Source organism: Pelophylax lessonae, assembly GCF_965119305.1.
Source record: "Pelophylax lessonae genome assembly, chromosome: 2".
NCBI classification, from domain to species: Eukaryota; Metazoa; Chordata; class Amphibia; order Anura; family Ranidae; genus Pelophylax; species Pelophylax lessonae.
In genome coordinates this window covers 63950282-63973666 of record NC_138769.1, presented here as the reverse complement: position 1 = coordinate 63973666, position 23385 = coordinate 63950282, and the positions used below count along the sequence as shown (strand labels likewise).

At 40.3% G+C, this 23385-nt stretch overlaps 1 protein-coding gene across 1 annotated transcript in view; it reads left to right on the top strand.

Moving 5' to 3' along the window:
• The window catches only part of HTR1F (5-hydroxytryptamine receptor 1F), a 445099-nt gene that overhangs the window by 59216 nt on the left and 362498 nt on the right, over positions 1-23385 (top strand). The gene's annotated exons all lie outside the window — the stretch shown is intronic.

Here is a 23385-nt window from a genome sequence, read left to right as displayed (position 1 = left end):
TCTAAAAGAAAGGAGAGGACAAAGGTCAAAGCATTGCCTACAGCTGATATTTTCCCCAGTGCTTAGTTATAAAGCCTTTTTCTGCGCTTTGTCCGTGTATGGATATGGCCATTTTGGTATTGGATCAGGACTTGCATACAGTATGTCTCTAATAGACAGGCACATGTGGAAAAAACCTGTATTAGACTACTCTTCCGCTGAGTAGGTCAATTCTGAAAAAGTTTCTACGCTGCCACAAAGTTTCCCATATATTGCTGTGTAAGCCTTGCTTTCAAATAAAGTAGTGGAGTAAAAAAGATATCTCTGTGTTGTCAGATACTGGGCTGATTTTCTATTACAAAGAATGGATTAAGCAATGTTAACTGGTAAAAACTGTGCATATAAGTGATATTCTTACAAGAAAATAGAGAGAACAGTGTTGACTGAAAATAAATATGTTATTTTACAATAATATCCCACTTTTCCATTGGATTTTCCTTCTTTTATAAAGTCTTTTTATGACCATGCAAGTTGGGGGAAGGGGGTAAGAGTGGGTGTTTGCCAGAAGGGCAAGAATAAATGGACAGCAATAAAAAGTTCTAACCCTTCCATTCTTTACTAATTTTTAGTTTAATGGCTATATGCCCAGTGGAAGTTATTTCAAATCCATATATTGTGACCAAAGCTGAGGGGGGATCTCCCTAATAGGAAAATGGCAATGAAAAACAACCAGAGGCTATACATTTTGCCTGCTCTATCCAAAACAAAATACAATTTTTAGGTGGCGCTTGGCTTTATTCATTAGTGCAGATCAGCCACCATTAGCTTGGTAATGATTTGATATTGAATGATTGTACCTTTTCTCAATTAAACGCACACACAATTATATACATCATATATATAATCATATACAAACATGCAGTTTCCTAAAAAGAAAAATATAGACTGTGAACTGTGACACCAGGCTAATCACTGCACAAAAACCGGACAACAGTATAGAAAGATACAAAATTATCACCCCAGCTTCAGTGAAATTTTTCTTCTTTGATGGGGGTCTCATGGTTGTCTGGCAGGATCATTTATGTCATACACCTTGCTAAAACAGAAGAAAAATGTATCTGAGCACCACAAACTCAAAACACTATTTCATTATTTTTTTCATATCGAAAGCAAAGTCCCCCATTCATCCATGTGTCCATGCTTTATTTTTTTTTTTTGAGAAATCACTTTGAAAAACACCTCCAGCATTTCTAGCTGCAGCCACCAGTGTTGGGGGTAACGAGTTACAAAGTAACTGATTACAGTAACTACATTACTTTTTTTGGTAACTAAGTAATGTAACTAGTTACAATACTAATATTGGTAACTACACTACTTTACTAGGCTATAGGAAGTAACTACACTACTTTAATAGGCTATAGGAACGCGCTTTCCTGCGTTAGCCAAGCCGTGCGATACAATCGTTATTTAGAAGAATAGAGAGGGATGAAGTTTATGACTTTTTGTTGCACTTTATGTTTTATTCTGTTTTTTTCAGGTTTTGTTCTCATGTTTCCCAAAGCCTGTGTTTATACAATAAACTCTATGCAGAAAGAGTGTCATGTATCTTCTTCTACACGGTCAATTAAGAAAGAGTAAAGTAAAGTAATAAGTAGTGAAGTTACTTTTCAAATGCAGTAACTAGTAAAGTAATCTCATTACAATTTACAGAAGTAACTAGTTACAGTTTTTTGAGTAACTGCCCCAACACTGGCAGCCACCTTGAGGAAGAACATATGATTCTTGTAGAATTAACTTCCTGCCTTTAGCTCAGGCACGCGGGCAGGAAGGGGAGCTTAGCTGAGGAAACCCTCCCCCCTCCAGATGAAAGAAAAAAAATGGCCATGAAGACACCTGGAATCTTTGACATCATTTTGGCCTGGGTCATACACCAAAGAGCAACTGAAGAAATTAGAAAAAAAGGAGGTTAAAACAAGTAAATCTAATATACATTCCTATCTATTTACTAATGCTGACAGCATAAGGGTTACAAAAGTGTTAAGGTTGATTGAGATAGTTTAGTTCTGCTTTAACCTCTAATCACACATATGTGTGGAACTTTAGAATATTATTCCAGAACTGCATACTTATGTTCAACTTGCAAAGGTAACTAGAACAAACTAAATCCAATCCTTGTTTTTTCCAAACACTTTCCGAAGTAAAAAAAAAAAAAAAAAAACTACCATTATCAAGAAATGAAAAAATCATGAGCCATTTGAAAAAAGTAAAAAAAAAAAAAAAAAAAGTAATAGAATAGCCATACACTAATCAAATAGGCAAAATGACTTTCCAATCACTTCCTATTCAAAAGAGTTCCATGGCCACAGCATGCACTTTTATTTTTTTATCAGCATTGTAATAACAATACAAACAATAGTTATTTTTGACAATACAGTGCAAGCTTGTTTAAAAAATCTCTTTTCATGTTGTATTCTGCCTGTCTGCTCGCCATCTTTTTCTACAACTTCCTAGATTCTCTGCATACTTTGCTGTTTACTTTCAATTTGTAAGGACTACACATCCCATGGTACTTCGCTAACTGCGAGCAGATATCCCTGTACTGACTCCACCTCCTAAAACTTCTCCTCTCAACACCTCCATGGTCCAGAAGACAGGCTCTGTGAAATTTGTAACACAGTAGAGCCAACTCACGGGGGTAGTGAATATGTCACAGAATCCAAGGAAGTAAATGTGTGGGGATCTTCACAAAGTAAGTTTACAAACTTCAAGATTGTTCTGATTAATAGGTGTAGGCTAGAAATAACTGAAATATAATGTGTAATATATGAATTTGTATTTTGACCATAGATATTTTTTAATACATCACATTTGTTTTATTCTAGTTATTAGGTATTTTGAAATCTAGGAACAATATCCTTTTGTTATTGTAATGCATATTATAATAACAATGCAGGCAAATGCTTTACTGGAAAGCCTTGAAAAAATGATTGTCTTTTTGTTTTAATGAAGACTTGTTTCCATACAATGCTCTCAATCAAGACAGTCTATTTCAAAAAGCTAATGATTGTATTTTAAATTGAGCCTTGTTCTAGAAAATAAGCAGTAAAAGGTTCGCTTAGAACCTGAAATGTAACACTGACGCAGATTCTGAAGACACAGTCTTTTTACTAGTTATGTTTTTCATAGTCTTCCCAGGGATTTGCTAATTCTTAATTGTTAGAAGACACATATAAAAGAACATACCAACAGGAAGTGACATGATGAGCAAGCATGGTGCCATCTGACTAACCCGTATTCATCACAAACTCACATTAAGGCCTCATTAACATACATATTTTAGTTGCCCAGAGTTGTTTTTTTATTGGGATCTTTTCCCTATACAGATAGTGTTCAGTGGAAGGAGATTTCCTCTTTCATCATGACTATGTGCCCCCCTTAAAGTGCACCTTGCATGAAATATGGAAGGTCTACTTTCTTGCTAGCCCCTCCACCACCCAAGCAAAATGATCTCCAAATAACAATTTTCAAATGTAGCACCCTCTAGTGTGCTAGATTAGGTTGTACAAATTTTTTTTTTTTAGTGTAGGTAAATTTAGGCTGGGCAGGCAGCCAAGCCTGTGTTTTGAATATGGGTCAGGGTGAGTGATCCAGGGAGGCTGGATGACTCATTAGGCAGCACCTCTGGTACCTCCCTCTACTTGTAAAACCTTGGAGAAGCTTCCAGAAGAATGGAAGAGGAGCTGCCTGGAGTATTGATGAGGTCCCCAACAATCCCTGGCTGAATGGGCTAGCAGAGGGAGGGCACTTCTTAAATAATCAGGATCAGGCCAGCAAGGGCAGTGTGGAGTTCAGGTTGAAGATGGAAAGGAAGTGCTGAGGAGGCTGTCAGAAGCCCTTGAGGCCCTCGCCTGGGGGGATGACCTCGGGCCTGGGGCTTGGGTGCTGGAGGGATCCTCTGAAAACACAAGGGGGAGTCCTGTCCAGAGCCATGGGAGCAAAAATGAGGACAGCAGGAGCCAGCGAGCACACCCAGAATATCTCCAGGGAGAGGACAGCCGGGTGGCAGTCTGAGGAGACTGTGGAAAGTAGCCAGAATAACTAGTGAAAGGGACAGCTGCAGCCGGGTGGGCTGGCAGTGCCTGAAAAGGTGGTGCTGGGATAAAACACAAGGGGGAGTCCTGTCCAGAGCCATGGGAGCAAAAATGAGGACAGCAGGAGCCAGCGAGCACACCCAGAATATCTCCAGGGAGAGGACAGCCGGGTGGCAGTCTGAGGAGACTGTGGAAAGTAGCCAGAATAACTAGTGAAAGGGACAGCTGCAGCCGGGTGGGCTGGCAGTGCCTGAAAAGGTGGTGCTGGGATCAATAGCCACAGGAATTTAGCTGGACACTGGGACTTTTTCTACACACCAAAGTGGCCTGTAGTCTCTGCCTGTAAAGGGCATTTGCTTTATCTGACTGTTGCCTTTGTCAGATAAACTAACAGTGTGCCAACTGGATCTGTGATTTTTTGTGCTGCAAGCAAGTGATGTGCTGGAGGAAGAGGAGTGTACATAGAGAGTGTATATAGTACCCAGGAGGTGGTGATGAGGCACCATGATATCATGAATGCCTCCCAGAAGTGTTCGAAGCTGGGATCAAGGTGAGTAAAGACCCGTACACACGCAACGATTATCGGCCGACCGAGCGTCCGTCTTTTGTCCAGAGTTGTGTTTTGTTGGTTAGAATGTGCCTAGACTGCACACGAATTTTCTCACCCAACAAAACTCTACTTCAGAAGTGATGTCATGTGTTGGTTTGCTTTCTTTGTGTTCTTTCTTCACTGAGCATTCCCAGACTTGCTCATCAGATTTTTCCCTGTCGAAATCTGTACTGACTGCACGAAAATCGAGCGTTATGTTGACGGCCAACAAAAATGTTATAGTCTGCCCACCAGATTTTTTTTGGCCGAAAAGTCGGAGTTGGTTGTCAGAAGCATGATACTAACAAGCCGAAAATCGGCAGATCGGTCGTCGGACGAAAATTCCCTGCCAATTTTCGACGCATGTGTACGGGGCTTAATTTTTTTTCTATTTTTTTCTGTGTTTGCTTTAAATTATAACTGTGACCAGGCTATGGGCATTAAAACATTTACACATTCTTAACTATCTGTACACTTTGTACTCCTCACCTGGCTTTTGCCACACACGCTTGACACCATCTGAACCCCCGTGAGATGGCTCTGCAGTGTTACACATATCACAGAGCCTGCCTTCTGGACCATGGAGGTGTTGAGAGGAGAAGTTTATCTTGGTCTCATCAGACCACAGGACATGGTTCCAGTAATCCAAGTCCTTAGTCTGCTTGTCTTCAGCAAACTGTTTGTAACCTCTGCAGCAATGCTGGCAGCATTCATACGTTCCCAAAAAACAACCTCTGGATATGACACTGAGTACATGCACTCAACTTCTTTGTTTGACTATGGCGAGGCCTGTTCTGAGTGCAACCTGTTCTGTTAAACTACCGTATGGTCTTGGCCACCATGCTGGAGCTCAGTTTCAGGGTCTTGGCAATTTTCTTACAGCCTAGGCCATCTTTATGTAGAGAAACAATTCTTTTTTTCAGATCCCCAGAGAGTTCTTTGCCATGAGGTGCCATGTTGAACTTCCAGTGACCAGTATGAGAGAGTGAGAGCGAAAAGCACAGGGTGCCAGTGGCGGACCTGCCAATTCTGGTGTTCAATGGCAAATGCCAATTGAGCTCCACGGTGCCAGGCAGGCAGTGAGCACAGGGCTCACTTGAGGATGTTGGACCCTCAGGCCACCCTCATGAAGTCTGTTTCTGTTTGTTTGGTCAGAGACATTCACACCACTGGCGTGCTTGTAGGGCGCCGGCAGTGCTCATCCTGTTTCTTCTTGCACAAAAGAGCAGATACTGGTCCTGCTGATGGGTTAAGGAACTTCTACAGCTCTGTCAAGCTCTCCTAGATTAACAACCCCCCCTGCTACTTAACTGAACAGATCAATATAGCAGGAGTTTAATTGACTTGATTCTATACTCTGATCAAAAAGTGTTCCTTTAATATTTTATATATATATATATATATATATATATATATATATATATATATATATATATATATATATATATATATATATCCCTGTTGCAGTTATCCCCTCACTTCCTGTCTGGTAAAGGGTTATCAGGGGTTATACGCTTTCCCAATTATACCCAAAATTAAAAAAAAATAGTTTGGACATAAAAACACTTTAAAGTTCTTTGATCAGAGAAAAGTCCATATATAAGCTAGCTATTTTAGTCTTTTTGTTGCTGTCCTTGGAAACGACTCATTCTTTTATAACCTAGTTGTGATGTAGTTTGAGATTTAGAAATTAGATCTATTCTTATTGTGATGCATATTTTAATAACAATACAGATAATTGTGTTACCGAAAAGATTTAGAGGAACAAGTTTCTTTGTATTCTAGTGAAGACTTTTTTTTTTTTTCTGGATAATGTATCCAGCCAGCAAGATGGTCTATTTCAATAGCTAATGAGCTATTTTAAACTATATGGATCATTTAGAAAATAGGATATTGGTATGCTTACATTTAATCTACGTTTAGAAATGGAAACTGATACAGAGGAAAATGTCTTCTTTTCTGGTTGTATGCTCCATGTTGCCCTTCTGTTAAGATTTATAAACCCCTGGTAGTACGGGCTCTTGAGATTGCTTTTATCTCAGCTAGCATTATGCATGCTGACAATCCCATCCTTGCCCTTTGGAGCTTCTTGGCACTATTATGCGTAAACCAACCGTAAACCTAGGCAATTTAAACTGAGCATTTTAAGGAAAATGTAGAGCTTTCCTTCTTTAAAACCTCACGGTAAAATAATTAGTAGATCCAGAGATATGTGCAGCTAAATCTGAATTTATAAGAAAATCTCCCATTTAACTTTGAGTAAAAAACAGTGGTCGCCAACCATTTGGAACTTACAGACCACTAAACTCACAATTTTGAATCACGCGGACCAACAACAGGATTTTTTTGAAAAAGGTATAAACATTTACAGAACAATGATCATAAAAGTCCCATTTTATTAATTACGCAAAGCAATAGCAAAGAAATACAAAATGCTTGGTTGCTTTTTCTCACTCATTGTGGGTTTATTTTATTTAAATCTAAAACCAAACAAGAAATGACAGTTAAAAGTAAAACTCAAGCTCTTCAATGCCATTAAATATCACACTGTGCACAGTTAAAATTATTAAAAAAATCACTGGCTACTTAGCTTAAAAGAGTATAGTGAGGAATAAACACCAGTATAGCGTTGACAGATGACAGTTCGCGTTAACAAAACGAAGCAATGAAAATAACAATAAATGTTATCAGTGTGATTGTCGTAGCTTGTGGAACGTGAATTTAATGCAACATAATAAGGCAAAAATTGTCAGGGATCCTGTGTTGGTGACACGAAGACAACTCAGAACATAACAGTATAACAAACATGAAAATTACAAATAATGTCCAAATTTCTCCATGGACCACCAACATTTTCTCGCAGACAACTGATGGTCCGTAGACCACTGGTTGGCGTCCGCAGGTATAAACCTTCTTTTCACTTTCTCCCCCATTTTAAAACAGAACTGTAAACTGGCTGGGCAATGCAGCTTGTGATAAAATGTACACAGATACCATCATCTCCGCTTCATCTTCAGGTCCTGCATCTTCTCTCTTTGGCCAATGGTGCATACACTTGTCCACAAAAAAACAAAATTGCTAGGTAAAATGGGAAATATTTTTTTTATTTTCTAAGTCCCCACCAAATGCTGGTCAAATAAAGGATATCTATGGTCACAGCATGCACTTTCATTCTACAACATCAGCATTGTAATAACAATACCAACAATAGTTATTTTTGACAATCCAATATAAGCCTACTTGATAAATCTAAACCCAGGACCCTGCATTCACTATATCTGGTCTCCCACGGTACACAGAACATGGAAATTAAATAGTTTTAGTAAATATAAACTGTTAAATACCTTTTATCATCAGCAGTTACACCAGTCTCGTGACTTCTGTCAGTGTCTGGTTGAAGCGTGTAGTTTTCATTGTGCTCTGACTGCCCTATAAGGTAGCAGGACCCCTGACCCTCTGCCTGGAGGGTGCTGATTGCCCCTGCGCTGATCACATGCACTCTCCCAAGACAAAAGAATATGTCTAGCAGTACACACCAAACTGAGCATGTGCAGCTTGTCCCATAGTCTTTGTTCTATCAGAAGATGGTTTAGGGACTGTGGAAGAAGGGGAAGAACAGAGAAGACAGGATCAAACAGTCTTTTTGCACAATGAAGTGGCTTAACCCCTTAGGTTCCACAGTGAGTATAACAAGCATGCTTTTCTGCATATAAAGACTGATGTTACTGTTGTTGGTTTAGTAACACTTTAAAGTTGTGAGCGCTGCCTGTCTGCTGGCCGTCACTTTCTATAAACTTCCCGGATTCCCTGCATGCTTTGCAGCTTCTTTGGAGTTCAGAAAGCAGGCTCTGTGAATTCTGTGACATATTTGTGACGGAATTCAAGGAAGTTAATGTGTGGAGATATTCACAAAGTAAGTTTACATACTTCAAGATCATTCAGATTAACAGGAGTAGGCTATAAATAATTGAAATACAATGTGGAAATTAATATATGGTTTTACATTTTGACCATAGATACACTTTAAGTTGAGGTTGTGACACTTTCTGGCAGCGTTGAAGCTTGTCCTATCTCTCGTCCACCTTACAGTCTCATTGGTCCATCACTATAATGGGTTTAGCCAATTAGGTAAACAACAGGCTTTTTCAAAACAAGACATAAGAAATTGAAAATGATCCAAAAGCTTAATGCGTGTGCTGAATATGTAAATGCAAAATAACCATAAGCAATATTTCACATTTATCTTAATAAAAAAAATGTAAACACTGAAGGCAGAAAGAGATGGGAAAACGTTGATGGTGCCATAAAGTGCCTAAGCTTTTTTGCACAGAATGGCCTGCCATCTGTGCATATCTGCAAGAACCTGGAGGGCTTTTGAAGGAATGTTTAGATGCATAGTTCAACTTTTTTCAGTGATTGTTCATGGATCCCTTGGTTCCTTCAGAGGTTGTTAGGGACTCCAGGCACAATTTCTCTTTCTCAATAAAAATGAAACTGATGATCTTTTTAACTGTCCCCAAGATGGGCAGCTGTCCCATTCATTACCAGTGTAATGGGGTCCTTCTCCTATTGACCACTTATCTTAGAGTCTACACTTACCACCAAGGTAAGAAGTTATTTTTTACCTAATCACCAATGTAAGGGGCCACTACACTGATTACCTATGTAAGTGGGTATTTCTTCATTTACCACTAAGGTAAGAGGTTTGATTCTTCACTGATGACCAATGAAAGGGGCCACTACACTGATCAACAATGTACGAATGCATTTATCCACTTACCACCAACTTAAGAAGTAATATCTCCACTGAACTATAATGTAAAGGTGTGCTACAATTTTTGCTGTTTGTTTTTTGGCTTATTTGCTCCGTGCCTCTGATGTACACAGTTGTCAGGGTTACCTGATCTGAGGCTGAGGTGCTGAGAGGGCTCCTCTTGCGGCTCAGTGCGGCACACCCCTGGAGATGGTACAGAGGGTGTAGCGCCCCAAGTGGCACGGGTTACCAGCTGCAGGTAGGTAGAACCAGAAGCAATCCGAGGGTGAACTGGAACAGGCTGGAACCACAGCAGGGTAGGAGTCTTCAAGGGCTCTGGAGCAGACGGGCTACCTTGTGCCTCTGCCAATAGTCTCTGGTAGCGGGAACCGTAGTACAAGCCGAGGTCATGCACAGGAGACAACCAGAATAGCCGAGGTCTTGAAGCAAGCCGGGGTCATACAAGGTAGGTAACAGAAGCACGGTCAGTGGAAGAAGCCAAGGGTCAAACCAGGAGCAGGAGATCAAATGGAATCAGGAACAAGCCGAGGTTACAACAGGAAGTCCAAACAGGAAACAGGAAGCACAGGAACACAGGAAGCTGAGAGATAATCCAGCAATGAGTCTGATCCTATGGCCACCTTTTATAGGCCAGCAGAGGGCAGTGTCAATTGAGGCAGGAACGACCATTGCTATTACTGGCAATGTTGCCAGTTCTCCTACGGCCATTTCCCTGATGGGCCAGCAGAGGGCTTTGTTGATTGAGCCAGGAGCGTCCATTGATATTACTGGAAATGTTGCCAGTTCTCCTACGGCCATTTCCCTGACAACAGTGATCCACTGAAACTGGTCAGGTGGCATTTTCTAATCATATATGCACACTCCTCTTCTGTTGCCTCATGTACTCCTAGAGTGGTGGTTTTGGCATTTCATCTACTCTTTGATTGTTCCAAATGAATGTGCCCATGATGATCTGGTTTTCCTCTGTGGATCTTAATTTGAGATGGGATCTCTGTGGATGATTTCAATAACAGGTACCTGCTATGTTATAGGGAAAGATAGTAAAGGAGGTTTCCTGTAGCCTTAACCAATGTCCTGTTCTAGGATAACAATGCTGTACAGTACACTACAGTGTGTGAGTGTTGTCTAGGACAGAAAGTGCTAATGTCAGGTTCACTAGATAGAAATCAAAGAAAAAGCAGAAAAAGAAAATGTATTCCATCTCCACACCATTAGACTAGTAAGCTGCAATGTATTACAAGGTACATTTTTGTTTTTGTTTTAGGTACACTTTAGGTTAGGTCTGGCAAGCATGTGACATTAGGCTCTGCCCCACAGGTTTCTCTAGTGATTCAAAGGAACACTTTCCTCTGCCTTACATACAGTAAGGTGACTTTAGTACTGTAAATACCAGTAATTCACCCCTACAACTTTTAGCTAGTTTGGTTGGAGTGGTGGTGGGGAGTGTGTGGGGAGAATCTAAACAAAATAGTGAGCCTGCAGTCCTAGTTTGAGCATCATATGATTACAGACTGTTGTCTAAGCAATCTTCAGCTTGGGTAACTACAGACAGCAGTTCTCAGAATCATAAAGCAGTTGGTCAATGGTTTTGTATTGCAATGCGTCGCTTTAAAGTTGAACTGGGTGTGGCCAGTTTTATGATGAGATTTCTTGCTTGACTGGGTTGCACCAATATGTTTAGACCAGTGATATTTCTTTAAAGCTTCTGTAGCCGACTACTTTGCTTTCAGGGACTAAACATTACGTAACAGCAATGTTTTACCCGTTGTCTTAGTGGGTGATTAGTTTTATTGACCCTGGAGATGATTTGTGAATTCTGCAAACACCAACACAGGGGCCAGCTATATTTGTCATCCTGATTCAATTGTGCGCTTTGAAACAGCCAGTACATTTATCCTCTAAATGATGCAAAAAGAACTTGCCTTGCTACCACCTGCTATTTCCTCTTAGCTTTTACTGACACAGATTATTGATTTGATGGATGCTACTTGTTAACTTTGTATCTTCCTAGAGAGTTACATTACGGATATCACAGAAGAGGGTTTTAGATCCAAGATTTTCTTAAAGGAGAGTCACCATAAACACTATAAAAACAGATTTAATAAAAGATGCAGCACAAATATTTTATTTCCCTAGTCTATTTGAAACTAAGCTGGTTCCAGGGAAATGCAATGTACATTTATATGATATATCTATGCAGTACATATCCATTTAAAGACTGCTAGAGTTATTTTAAACTATTCTGTATGTAGTTACCTGTAATTTACCTTTATATATTATTTACATCAGCCTTTGCACACCAGCTAGAATTTTAAATCAGAATCCCATGGGGATATTTGCTTTGGCTGTTGATTTTGGAAAGAAGGAGTAGTCAAGGATGACTGACAAATGCTAAAATCTGCAGTCTCTATTATGTGTATAGCTAGTTGTCCTATAACATGCTGCTGTGTTTGGTCATTGTCTATATAAATTCCAATAAATACATAAACTCTAAGTCCTTTTATAAATCAATTGCTAAATTATGAAAGACATATCAGTAATATCCCAATTTAAGAAAATCAATACTGTATAGTTAAATTGATGCTATAAATTAAAAGCAATCCCACTGTTTGCCAATAGATTACTAGACCCTGGTGGATCATAATCCTGTCCAAGAGTTTATAAACTGTGGACAAACTATTGATTTATAGTGCCAATTCCATTATACACTATTGTTTTGTTTGCAGGAATATAACTGATAGATCCTTTATATTACAAAGGCCTATAACTTGGATAATATTGATTGGTTTAAAAAAAAAAAAAACCTTATAATGTGTTCATGGTGTTAATTTAATTTAATTTACAGTGCCTTTAAAACCTATTTATACCCCTTTAAATTTTCCACATTTTGTTGTGTTACAACCAAAAATGTAAATGTATTTTGTTGGGATTGTATGTGATAGACCAACACAAATTGGCACATAATTGTAAAGTGGAAGGAAAATGATAAATGGTTTTCAAAATGCTTTACAACTAAGTATCTGAAAAGTGTGGTGTGCATTTGTATTCAGCCCCACTGAATCAGTACTTTGTAGAAACACCTTTGACTGCAATTACAGCTGCATGTACTTTTGGGTATGTCTCTACCAGCTTTGCACATCTAGAGAGTGAAATGCATGCCCATTCTGCTCTGTCAGATTGGACGGAGAGCAACTGTGAGCAGCAATATTCAAGTCTAGCCACAGATTCTCAATTGGATTTAGGTCTGGACTTTGACTGGGCCATTCTAACACATGAATATACTTTAATCTAAACCATTCCATTGTAGCTCATGCTGTATGTTTTGGGTCGTTGGCCTGCTGGAAGGTGAACCTAGTCTCAAGTCTTTTCCTTCAGGTTTTCCTCTAAGATTGCCCTGTATTTGGCTCCAATCATCTTCCCATCAACTCTGACCAGCATTTCTGTCCCTGCTGAAGAAAAGCATCCCCACAACATAATGCTGCCACCACCATGTTTCACAGTGGGACGGTGTGTTTAGGGTGATGTGCAATGTTAGTTTTCTGCCACACATAGCGTTTTGCTTTCAGGCCAAAAAGTTCAATTTTGGTCTCATCTGACCAGAGTACCTTCTTCCACATGTTTGCTGTGTCCCCCACATGGCTTTCTGCAAACTGAAAATGGGACTTCTTATGGCTTTCTTATAACAATGGCTTTCTTCTTGCCACTCTTCCATAAAGCCAGATTTGTTGAGTGCCTGACGAATAGTTTTCCTGTGGACAGATTCTCCCACCCCTTCTCTGCAGATCCTCCAGAGTTACCATGGGCCTCTTGGCTGCTTCTCTGATTAATGCTCTCCTTACCCGGCCTGTCCTTTTATGCGAATGGTCATGTCTTGGTAGGTTTGCAGTTGTGCCATACACTTTCCATTTTCGAATGATGGATTGAACAATGCTTTATGAGATGCCATAGCGACTCCCCTATTTTGCAAATAGGATGATCCATTAAACCAAAAGTAGTTATGCTTCATAGCAAATAACAATAGGGACAGCACAAATTGACTTTGTGCTGGTAACAGTGTGGTATCCCTATTGAGGAAGGGCTCCACAGCACTATAGCCATGTGATAACTAGAATACAAGGGGCAATGGGTACCAAGAAAGATTTTTCTTTCTTATTGAGCATATGATCTTGATAACCTTGATCAATCAATGCAGATAACTCCTTGTTATATTTCAAAGTAGGGTTACAAGGGAGAGGGACATAAGTATCTTGATTGCTCAATAACCTATTCATTTCAGTATCATATGCAGTCCTATCCAGGATGACAATGCCCCCCCTTTGTCAGCGGGTCTGACAATAATATCTTTCCTCTTAGTGAGAGATTCCATCCCTTGTCTAAACCTATACTCATTACCATCTTTTCTCAAATTCATCGTCTCTATATCCTTAAGTACCAAGTCCTTAAAGACACTGATGGAAGGAGCCAAGGGGCCAGGGGGATTAAAAAGAGAGGCATTTGCCAGACCTGAATGTCTAATCCCATCCGCCACCAATCTATGATCTCTAATAGGATTAGACATCATATAGCATTTAATGTGAATCTTACGAATATACTTATGCACGTCCATAGATAATCCAAACCTATTGATAGGCTTGGTAGATGCATAGTTAAGGCCATGGTTAAGTACAATTTTTTCATTGTCTGATAAAGTGGCTGAACTTAAATTGAAAATTCCAGCGTCTCTTATGTCCTTTTTCTTTTTTTGTCGGCTCCTCCTCCCGTCTCTGGAACCTCTCTTGGATCTAGATTTTGTGCAATGTTGTTTCTGTCCCTGTGAAAATCTGGGGTTCTTCCCTGTTGATTGGAACGTTATCTCTGTTGGTTAGGATTATGTCCCTGGCCTATCCAGCCCTGTTGCCTCCATGGGTTTTGACCTCCCCCAATTGGTGTATCATAAGGATGATTGGTGATGTATCTATCATCCCGATCATAAGAATCATTCCAATTATCTCTAAAAAGGGGTTCAAACCTATTATAAGAAGCATCCCTATTCCTCGAGAAGTTGTTGGAACCAGAATAACCAGAATAATGAGAACTCTGAATATAATTGGTTCCCCCATGTGTCCTCGAGGTGTTGGATGGTCCAAAAAAAGTTTTTCCTCCTCTACCTCTTTGGGGAGGTTTATGATATTGATTTCTATATTGTCCAGATTCCCAATTAGTTCTGGACAGTGTAGAAATTTGTCTTAAGGGGGCTGCAGAAGGGGCAGGGTGCGCAGTTGTCATACTGACTGGATCAGCATTGCTGGACACCGGCTCCTCCCTTTTTTCTGCCACATAAAGACCATATTGGCTTTATAATTCTCTAGGTCTCTCTGATATTTCTTTTTCTTTTTAAAATTTTGGTCATTTTCTTCTTTCTCAAGAATCTTTTTAAGAGCATTCGATCTGTTAATAAACTCAGTGGTACCCGATTGAGATGATAAAGTACCTTTCAGTACATTCATCTCATCATCTAATCTGGTCAGTTTGTTTCTTTTCCGCGAGATAAGAAACATGAGCATAATAAGACCTGCATCGTTGAAATACTTAAACCAAGAGGCCAGATCCTTCTCGTCCTCCTGTGGGTTAACTTCCCACCTTAAACTGCGTGGGACCATGTTGACCTCTAGATATTTTTCTAGAAGGGCAATTTCCCAATTAGTAAGGATCGCTGCGATCATAATGTTTTTTAGACGGAGGAAAGCGCCTCCTATGTCAGTGGTAACAGGTTCATCTAGGCCATCAAAGGCTTCACTAACATTCTTGCCATAACTCGCTCTAAAAGCAAAAATGTCCATTATAAGATTCTTAATGGAAGTTCCAGCAGCGAAAAATGCGTAATCAATACAAAACTGGAAAAAGGAAGAATTAATTTGCGCTTAGAACACACTATAATAGTACAGTTAAAGGCAGCCAACCATAATGTAAGATTATACACTCAAAATAAAATATAAGTATTATGATAATGAAAAGTCCATAGCCCAGCATTAAGTAAATAAAATAGTCCATATAGAAGTGAAGAGAAAGTGCGTCCAACACCAGTGAATGGAGGTATATACGATGTAAAAGGTCACCTTGTGGGTATTTTAAACTGCTTACCAAAGACACATGACCCTCAGATTATAGAGTGGTCATGTCAGGCATTGGTGGCAAGTATGATACCAGACAAGTTGTAAACGGGCAACTCCCAACTTAAAAAGGAAGTAAACCCTCCTCTGCAAGTTGTACCTATAGGTAAGTCTATGATAAGGCTTACCTATAGGTAGTGTAAATATCTCCTAAATATGTACCGTTTAGGAGATATTTACCTTAAATGCAGCCAGTGACATCACTGGCACATGCGCTCTGAAGGAACGGCCGCTGGTGCCGTTCCTTCAGAGCCCTGTGCCATGACCATCGCGGGTCCAGCCAATCAGATGGCCGGATGCCGCGAACCCGGAAGAAGGGTGACAGAACATGTCACCCATGGGAGAGGTGTGCGGTCGGCGCTTCGGGGCTTCGTTCTAAGGAAAGTATATCTCCAACAAATATTCCCATACACTTGGGCTGAAAATAGCATATCTTACCTAGGAATACAGCTAACTAAATCAACTAAATCATTGTTCCAACACAACTACATAGCTAAATTGCAACAAGCCCTTAACGAGCAAACAAAATTCAAATTCTCATGGATGGGCAGGCTGACAGTATTTAAAATGCTACACCTTCCCTAACTCTCTATACTTTTTCAGAACGTTACAGATCCCACCCCTGACCACTTATTTTAAATCCCTACAGTATATCTTATCTAAATTAATTTGGCATTGAATTAATCTTGTTGTGCCCATGCAAAACAAATTAATCAGTTAAGACCAGGCCTTTCTCTGACATTTGTTGTTTGCAAGTAATATCAGTATTTTTTGCTTGAAAATTACTTAGAACCCCCAAACATCATATATTAATTGTTTTTAGCAGCGGTCTTTGCATAATGGTCTTTTAAACACAATTCTTTTGGAAAAGGAAAAAACTTTAATGAATTAAAGAAAAAATAAGTTAAGTTAGCTGAATTTTTTTGTGTAAGGTGAAAGATGATGTTACGAAAAAGGTAAACATTTTTACAGGTTACCTGTTTAGAGTTACAGAGGAGGTTCTGCACTAGAATTACTGCTCTTGTTCTAATGATCGCGGCAATACCTCACATGTGTGGTTTGAACACAGTTTACATATGTGGGCAAAACTTTTGTATGCATTCGCTTCTGTACGTGAGCATGGAGGGATGGGACACTTTACATTTTTGTTTTCTTATTTATCTTACTTTTTATCTGTTATTTATACACTGTCCCTTTATTTTTATTTTTTGCTCACTTTTATACCTATTACAAGGAATGTATACATCCCTTGTAATAGCAATAAGCATGACAGGTCCTGTTTATTGGGAGATCTGGGGTAAAAAAGACCCCAGATCTCTCATTTACCCCTAAAAGCAAAAGAAAAGAAAACATTTTTGGCACTTTGACTTAAAAAAAAAATCATGTCTTTAAACCAGAGAACCAGAAGTGACGACATAGGTCGCTCCAGTCCTCCAACAGCATAGAGCCAAGTGGGGGCTATCTTGTCACCAGATCGATTCTGGGACTACCGACCATGAGCTCAGAAACTATGGGGAAGCAGTGGGAGGGGGGGGGGCACCTCTTCCGCTGCCTATAAATGTGATCTCGCAGTGAATCCACCGTTGGGGTCACTTTTATCTGAAAGCTGGCCATCTAGGGGAAAAAAATTAGTGGATTTAAGCATCTGTTGGGGGAACACGCTATGTAGACTTTTCTGACTATTACCTAGCTACAGTGCCCATGCAACTTAGGGAATGGTTTCAACCTACTCCCTATATACTATGGGGAATTATAGAATCCTCTTATTTATATGAACACTCTTTATTCACCTTGTTAACTAGTGTATCCCTAGGAGCTTGAATTCCTTTATTTATATCTCCGAACATGCTAGCATTGGTACGAGCCTGGAAAACATTAGTCCAGCAGGCTCATTAATACTGAAATACATCTACTCTTAAAATATATTTCTCAGCCTTACACCATAATATAGACTCTTTGGTAGTATCATTCTCTTCCTGGCAAGCAAAAAGGCATACTCTATGTTAATGACCTCTTTGAAAAAACAACTCCTAAGTCCTTCGCAACTCTACAAAAAACGTTTTACCCAACAAAGATCTATTTCCTTACACCCACACAAAACATTGCGTGCCATCACTTCCATCTTGCCCTTACAAGATACCTCAACAAGTGTGGGCTTTTTTTTTTTTTTTTAATGATACCACACCACCCCAGAAAAGGATATCACTCGTCTACACCATCCTACAACAAAAAAGCAGCTTTATTAAATTAGCCCCCTTACAAGGGTTGAAATCTGTTTTAGGATGTACATATACTGACAAACAATGGATTACAACTTGTAACTCAGCTTACAAAGTTATGTGCGGTTCTACATTGTGGAAGCTTTCAATTAAACTAACACATCGCTGATATATGACCCCAGACAAAATCTCTCGATTCGGTGCCAGCCTGAAAAATCAGTGCTGGAGGAACAGTGGCCAAAAAGGTGACGTATTCCATATTTTTGGGGGATGCACTAAATTGACATCATATTGGATATCAATCTTTAAACTCTTATCAGACTTGGATCAAGTACTAACCCCCGTCACCTATTCTGGCGGTATTATCCCTTGAGTTAGAGTTGCTTCCACACAAATTACACTATGCCAGGCATCACTAAATGGCGGCCCGCGGTCCAGGTCCGGCCCCAATCACTCTCCCACCCGGACCGCAGCAGTCGCACCATTTAGGAGCCTGTTCTTTTCTCAGCCGTCGCTCTTTCATCTTTGCAGAGCCGACAGCGGGAGGCAGGACAGTTCTGGAGGGAGGGCGGAAGCTGCCTGGGGCAAACAAAGCAGTGATTGGTTGCTAAGATAAAGGGCAGTCCAAGCAACCAATCAGCTTGCAGCTTTCGTCCTCCATTCAGAGCTACTGTGCCTCCCATCTGTGTAAGGTAGGGAAAATGTTATGTGGGAAGGGAGAAAGGCACTGAGAAGTGAGGTTGGAGTAAGAGGAAGCAGGGAATGCGGCAGAACAAGCTGGAGTGTGTAAATATGTCACTATTCACAGCATAAAAAAACGGAGTGGGGGTAATGTAGGAGCAGTGACCACTGTGAAGGAGGAAGTAAGCAGTGATCACTGCTGCTGATTGATGGGAGAACACTGTCTTAAGCCTACATCTGGGTGCCTGCTATGTCTGCTGTGTGTGGTTGAAGGCTGCAAGAGGCATTGAAAAGGATCAGAATGCTAATCATCAGCTTGCTATAGTGCTTTTTTTTTTATCTTATCTCAATCTTAAATGCAGTCATTGTTTGCTGCCCCTTATTTTATGTTAAGGGGCACAGCAAAATGTCCATCAGCATGCCTGTTAACATAAAATGTACCCATCAGAGTGCCCCTTAACATAAAATAAGGGGCATGCTGATGGGCACATATGTTAAGGGGGTACTCTGATGGGACACCTGATGTAAGGTGGCACTTTGATGAGGACACCTGATGTAAGGGGGTAAAATGATGGGAATACCTGATGTAAGGTGGCACTGAGATGGAGACACCTGATGTAAGGGGGCACTATGATGGGCACACCTGATGTAAAGGAGCACTCCGATTGACAAAGCTGATTTGATTGGGACAAATGATGTAGGGGGCACTCTGATGATGGCACCTAATGTAAGTGGGCACTCTGACGAGAATACCTGATGTAAGGGGGCACTCTGATGGGGACACCTGATATAAGGGGGTCCCCTCATGGTGGCAACTGTTTTTATGGGGGGACCCAATGTAGTGAATCACTCTGGTAGGGGCACCTGATGTAAGGGGGAACACTATTGGGGACATTTACATTGGAGTATTACCAGAGTGTGTGGAGAAAACCTGTAAGAAAAGCACCAAAAAAAGAAAAGTAGAAGCGTACAATCTCATGACACAGACTTTAAGGCTCGGTTTCCACTGCTGCGGCTTCAGAGTCACGCTACTTCTAGCGCGACTCTGTAGTGTTACTTGTTCGCGGCTTTCAGTGAGACTTGTCTCTCATTATAGAAGGAAGTTGCACTGAAGTCGGCCCAAAAGTAGTGCACAAACTACTTTTCAAGTCGCCGCAACTCAAGTCGCGGCAGTGAGAACGGGCCAAATAGAAATGAATGACTTTTGACTTGCTGTGCGACTTGACATGTGTCAAGTCGCACAACAAGTCGCAACAGTGGAAACCGAGCCTAAATTCGGTCCTCGGCCAGAAGAAAATTTTAGTGACCGGACTTTCTTGAATTTTAATTCACTACCCCTGCACTATACCATCACCCATATCCTTCTAGCAGCCAGACTCATTATCAACAAAAGATGTAGATATCTCAATCCTCCTACACTACTAGAAGTGAAAGATTTGACTCAATTACATTGCTCCTATAAACAAACAATAGCTAATGGATGCTGCCTTCTGAGGACGCTTCCTGGGTGGAATGGCACTTGTTGGAACATACTGGCACTGGAAGAATAAGATAACCAGCACTTTTAAAGACTTATTGTTCATGCACAGTTTTTGCACTGATTGCACTGTAACTTTTTAAAAGTATTATGTATTGTGATTTAAATATTATGTTTCTGCACAAATAATGAACAGAGATGTATATTAAGCACTTTATGATTAGACAGCTTGGGTACACAAATAAAATACTTGAGAGGAATATACACCTTACATCTCATCAGCAGTCTTGTAAACACATTCCACACACTACATAGCGCCGGGATCACAATATTTTTATAGATGCTGGTTCATTACTTCCTTGACGTCAATGGAAACTTGCCTTATTTACTGTTGTTGAAAATAATTATTAATGTTTGCTTATGTTTATGTAAGGTTCTTTATTTCCTTTCCTCTCAGTGACTGCCAAACTGAGTGTTCGGAAGAGTTTATATTTTTTGTTTCCTTTTTTGTGTGATCATTAATGCTTCTATATTGCTGCAACTTGAATGAAAAAGTAATGCAACGTATATAGTTGTTTTTTATATAGTTTCTGGTTCTATAGCCACCACTTTTCAAGGTGGATGAGAGTTCCAAATGGTTTGGGGAGCATACAGAAGTTGCAAGGGGGTGGTGGTGGGAGATATATTTGTTGGTAGCAGACACATAGACATCCTTGTGAGTTGTTCAACCTCTAGTTTCAGGTAGAAAGTTTATTAAAAGCTTCCTGTTGGATACTAAATGGCAAACAGCAAAAAGATAGACTGTCACTGTACACTTAAAATACTAGTTGAGAAAGTAGAAGAAATTGCAAGGAACGCAAAGAGAAGGAAAACCAAAGAGATAGAGAAAAAAAAAGATACACGCTCTCTTTACTCTGATTACTCTGGCAATCTGTAACATTTGATTCTAGGTGTGCCCAAGGACCCTACTAACACCTTTCTTTTAATGCACAGAAAAACATAATATGCCCAAAAATTATGTATAAAATGCAGTTCAAGACTTCAGTTAACCTCTGAAGTCACCTGGCAAATTCTCTATTTAAAATGTTATACAAACTTATCTATATGTGACTGCTACAGATGTGTTACTTACCAAAAATCACAGACAGAGAGAACTGTAATTTACAATGCAAAACAAACTTTTAATTTTAAGGGACATGAAACCCTCCTAAAATCATTCATGAACAATATGCCCAACCTGCATCCCTCTACGCAAGACTATTAAGTATACACCTATATACACCTACTTTCGAGTAAGATGAATTTGATACATTTATCTTACTCTGAATTATGTATATGTAGGTGTATACTTAATAATCTTGAGTATAGGGATGCAGGTTGGGCATATTGTTCATGAATGATTTTAAAGTGGAACTACACTACATCTGAGCACCACAAACCAAAAACATGACTTAATTCATTTTTAATATTCAAAGCAAACTCCCCTTTTTATCAATGCTTTATTTTGCTGAGAAATCACTTTGAAAAACACCCCCCTAGCATTTCTGGCAGTGGCCACCTTAAGTGAGGGCAGATGATTTATGTAACATTTGCTTCCTGGAACCATCTGCCCTTAGCTCAGCCATGCAGGCAGGAAGATGTGCTTAGTTGAAAAAACCCCTCCTCCCCACCTAAGGGCTCCTGGGATGTATAACATAATTTGCCTAGGCAAGAAACCAGGAAGTAACTTAAGAAATGCAAAAGAAAAAAAAGTTTAAAACAAGTAAGTATGATATACTTTCCTATCTATTTACTAATGCTGGCAGCATAGGGGTTAAACATAGTCAATGTTGATTGAGAGGGTAAAGTTCCACCAAGAGGGAAACTCCCACTGTGTCATAGCAGGTGTCCACAAATCTATATATATGATTAATGTCCAACTGTGTTGGTATGTCAATTCAAAAAAAGCCTGGATGTCACACTACTTCCTCAAACTCAATCTATCCAAAAACTGAGCTCATAATATTTACTCCCCCACATGCATCTTCCCCTGATTTATCTGTCAAAATGAACTATCAATCCTTCCCCGCTCGCCAAGGTTCTAGGTTTAATCCTGGACCCTGAACTAACATTTCCAAGATATACCCCTTCCTAACCAATGACACCACAGAAATTCTAATCCACTCCTTGGCCATCTACCGCCTTAACTACTGCAACTCCCTCTTCATTGGCTTACCCTTACATAGGCTATCCACTATTCAGTCCATCGTGAATGCTGTTGCCAGGCTCATCAACCTTACAAGTGTCTGCTACCTCCCTCTGCCAATCACCTAATGAATTAAATTCAAGATACTAACAACAACTTACAAACCCTCCACAACTCTGCCCCCAGCTACATCACTAACCTAGTCTCAAAATACCAACCAAATTGTTGTCTTTGTTCCTCCCAAGACCTCCTGCTCTCTAGTTCCCTTGTCACCTCATCCCATGCTCACCTCCAGGACTTCTCCAGAGCCTCTGCTATTCTCTGGAACTTCCTACCCCAATCTGGACGACTATTTCCTACTCTGTCCACTTTCAGATGTTCCCTGAAAACTAATTTCTTCAGGGAGGACTATGCGACCCCACCTAACAACTGTACAACTATTTTCTCCATCAGCCCATCCCCCACAGCTATTAACTTTTGTATCTCTTCACCCTCCCTCATAGATTATAATCTCTAATGAGCAGGACTCTTTGACTCCAAATGTATTAAACTTTATTGTAATTGTACTGCCTTTATGTCGCAAAGCGCTATTTAAACTGTTGGCGCTATATAAATCCTGTATGATAATAACACTATTCTTTAACCACTTGCCGACCGCCGCAAGTACATATACTGCGGCGGACAGCCCCAGCCAGGCAAAGTGACGTACCGGTACGTCACTAGCCTGTCACTCGCTTGTGAGCCAATAGCGGGCGAGCGCGCGCCCGCTGAGGCGCACGCCCGCCCCGGCTCGTTCCCTAACAAGTCAGTGCGTGTGACCGGTGGACCCGATGTCCGCCGGTCACTCGCGATTGTTCGCCGGAAGGGAGAAAGGCAGACGGCTAATGTAAACAAGCCGCTGGTCATTCTCCCCTGTGTAAAAATGGAGATCAGACAGTTCTACTATGTAGGACCGTTGATCTCTGTTTTTACACTAGTAGCCATGTCCCATCACAGTTAGAAACACGCCCCTAGGACACACTTAACCCCTCCCTCTCCAATACAGTTAACTCCTTCCCTGCCAGTGTAATTTTTACAGTAACAGTGCATATGTATAGCACTGATTACTGCAGTAATGTCACTGGTAACCCCAAAAGTGTCAAATCTTTCCCTTTGTTAGTAAACGTGATAACTTTTGCGCAAACCAATCAAAATACGCTTTTTTTTTACCAAACATATGTAGCATAAAACAAATTGCCCGA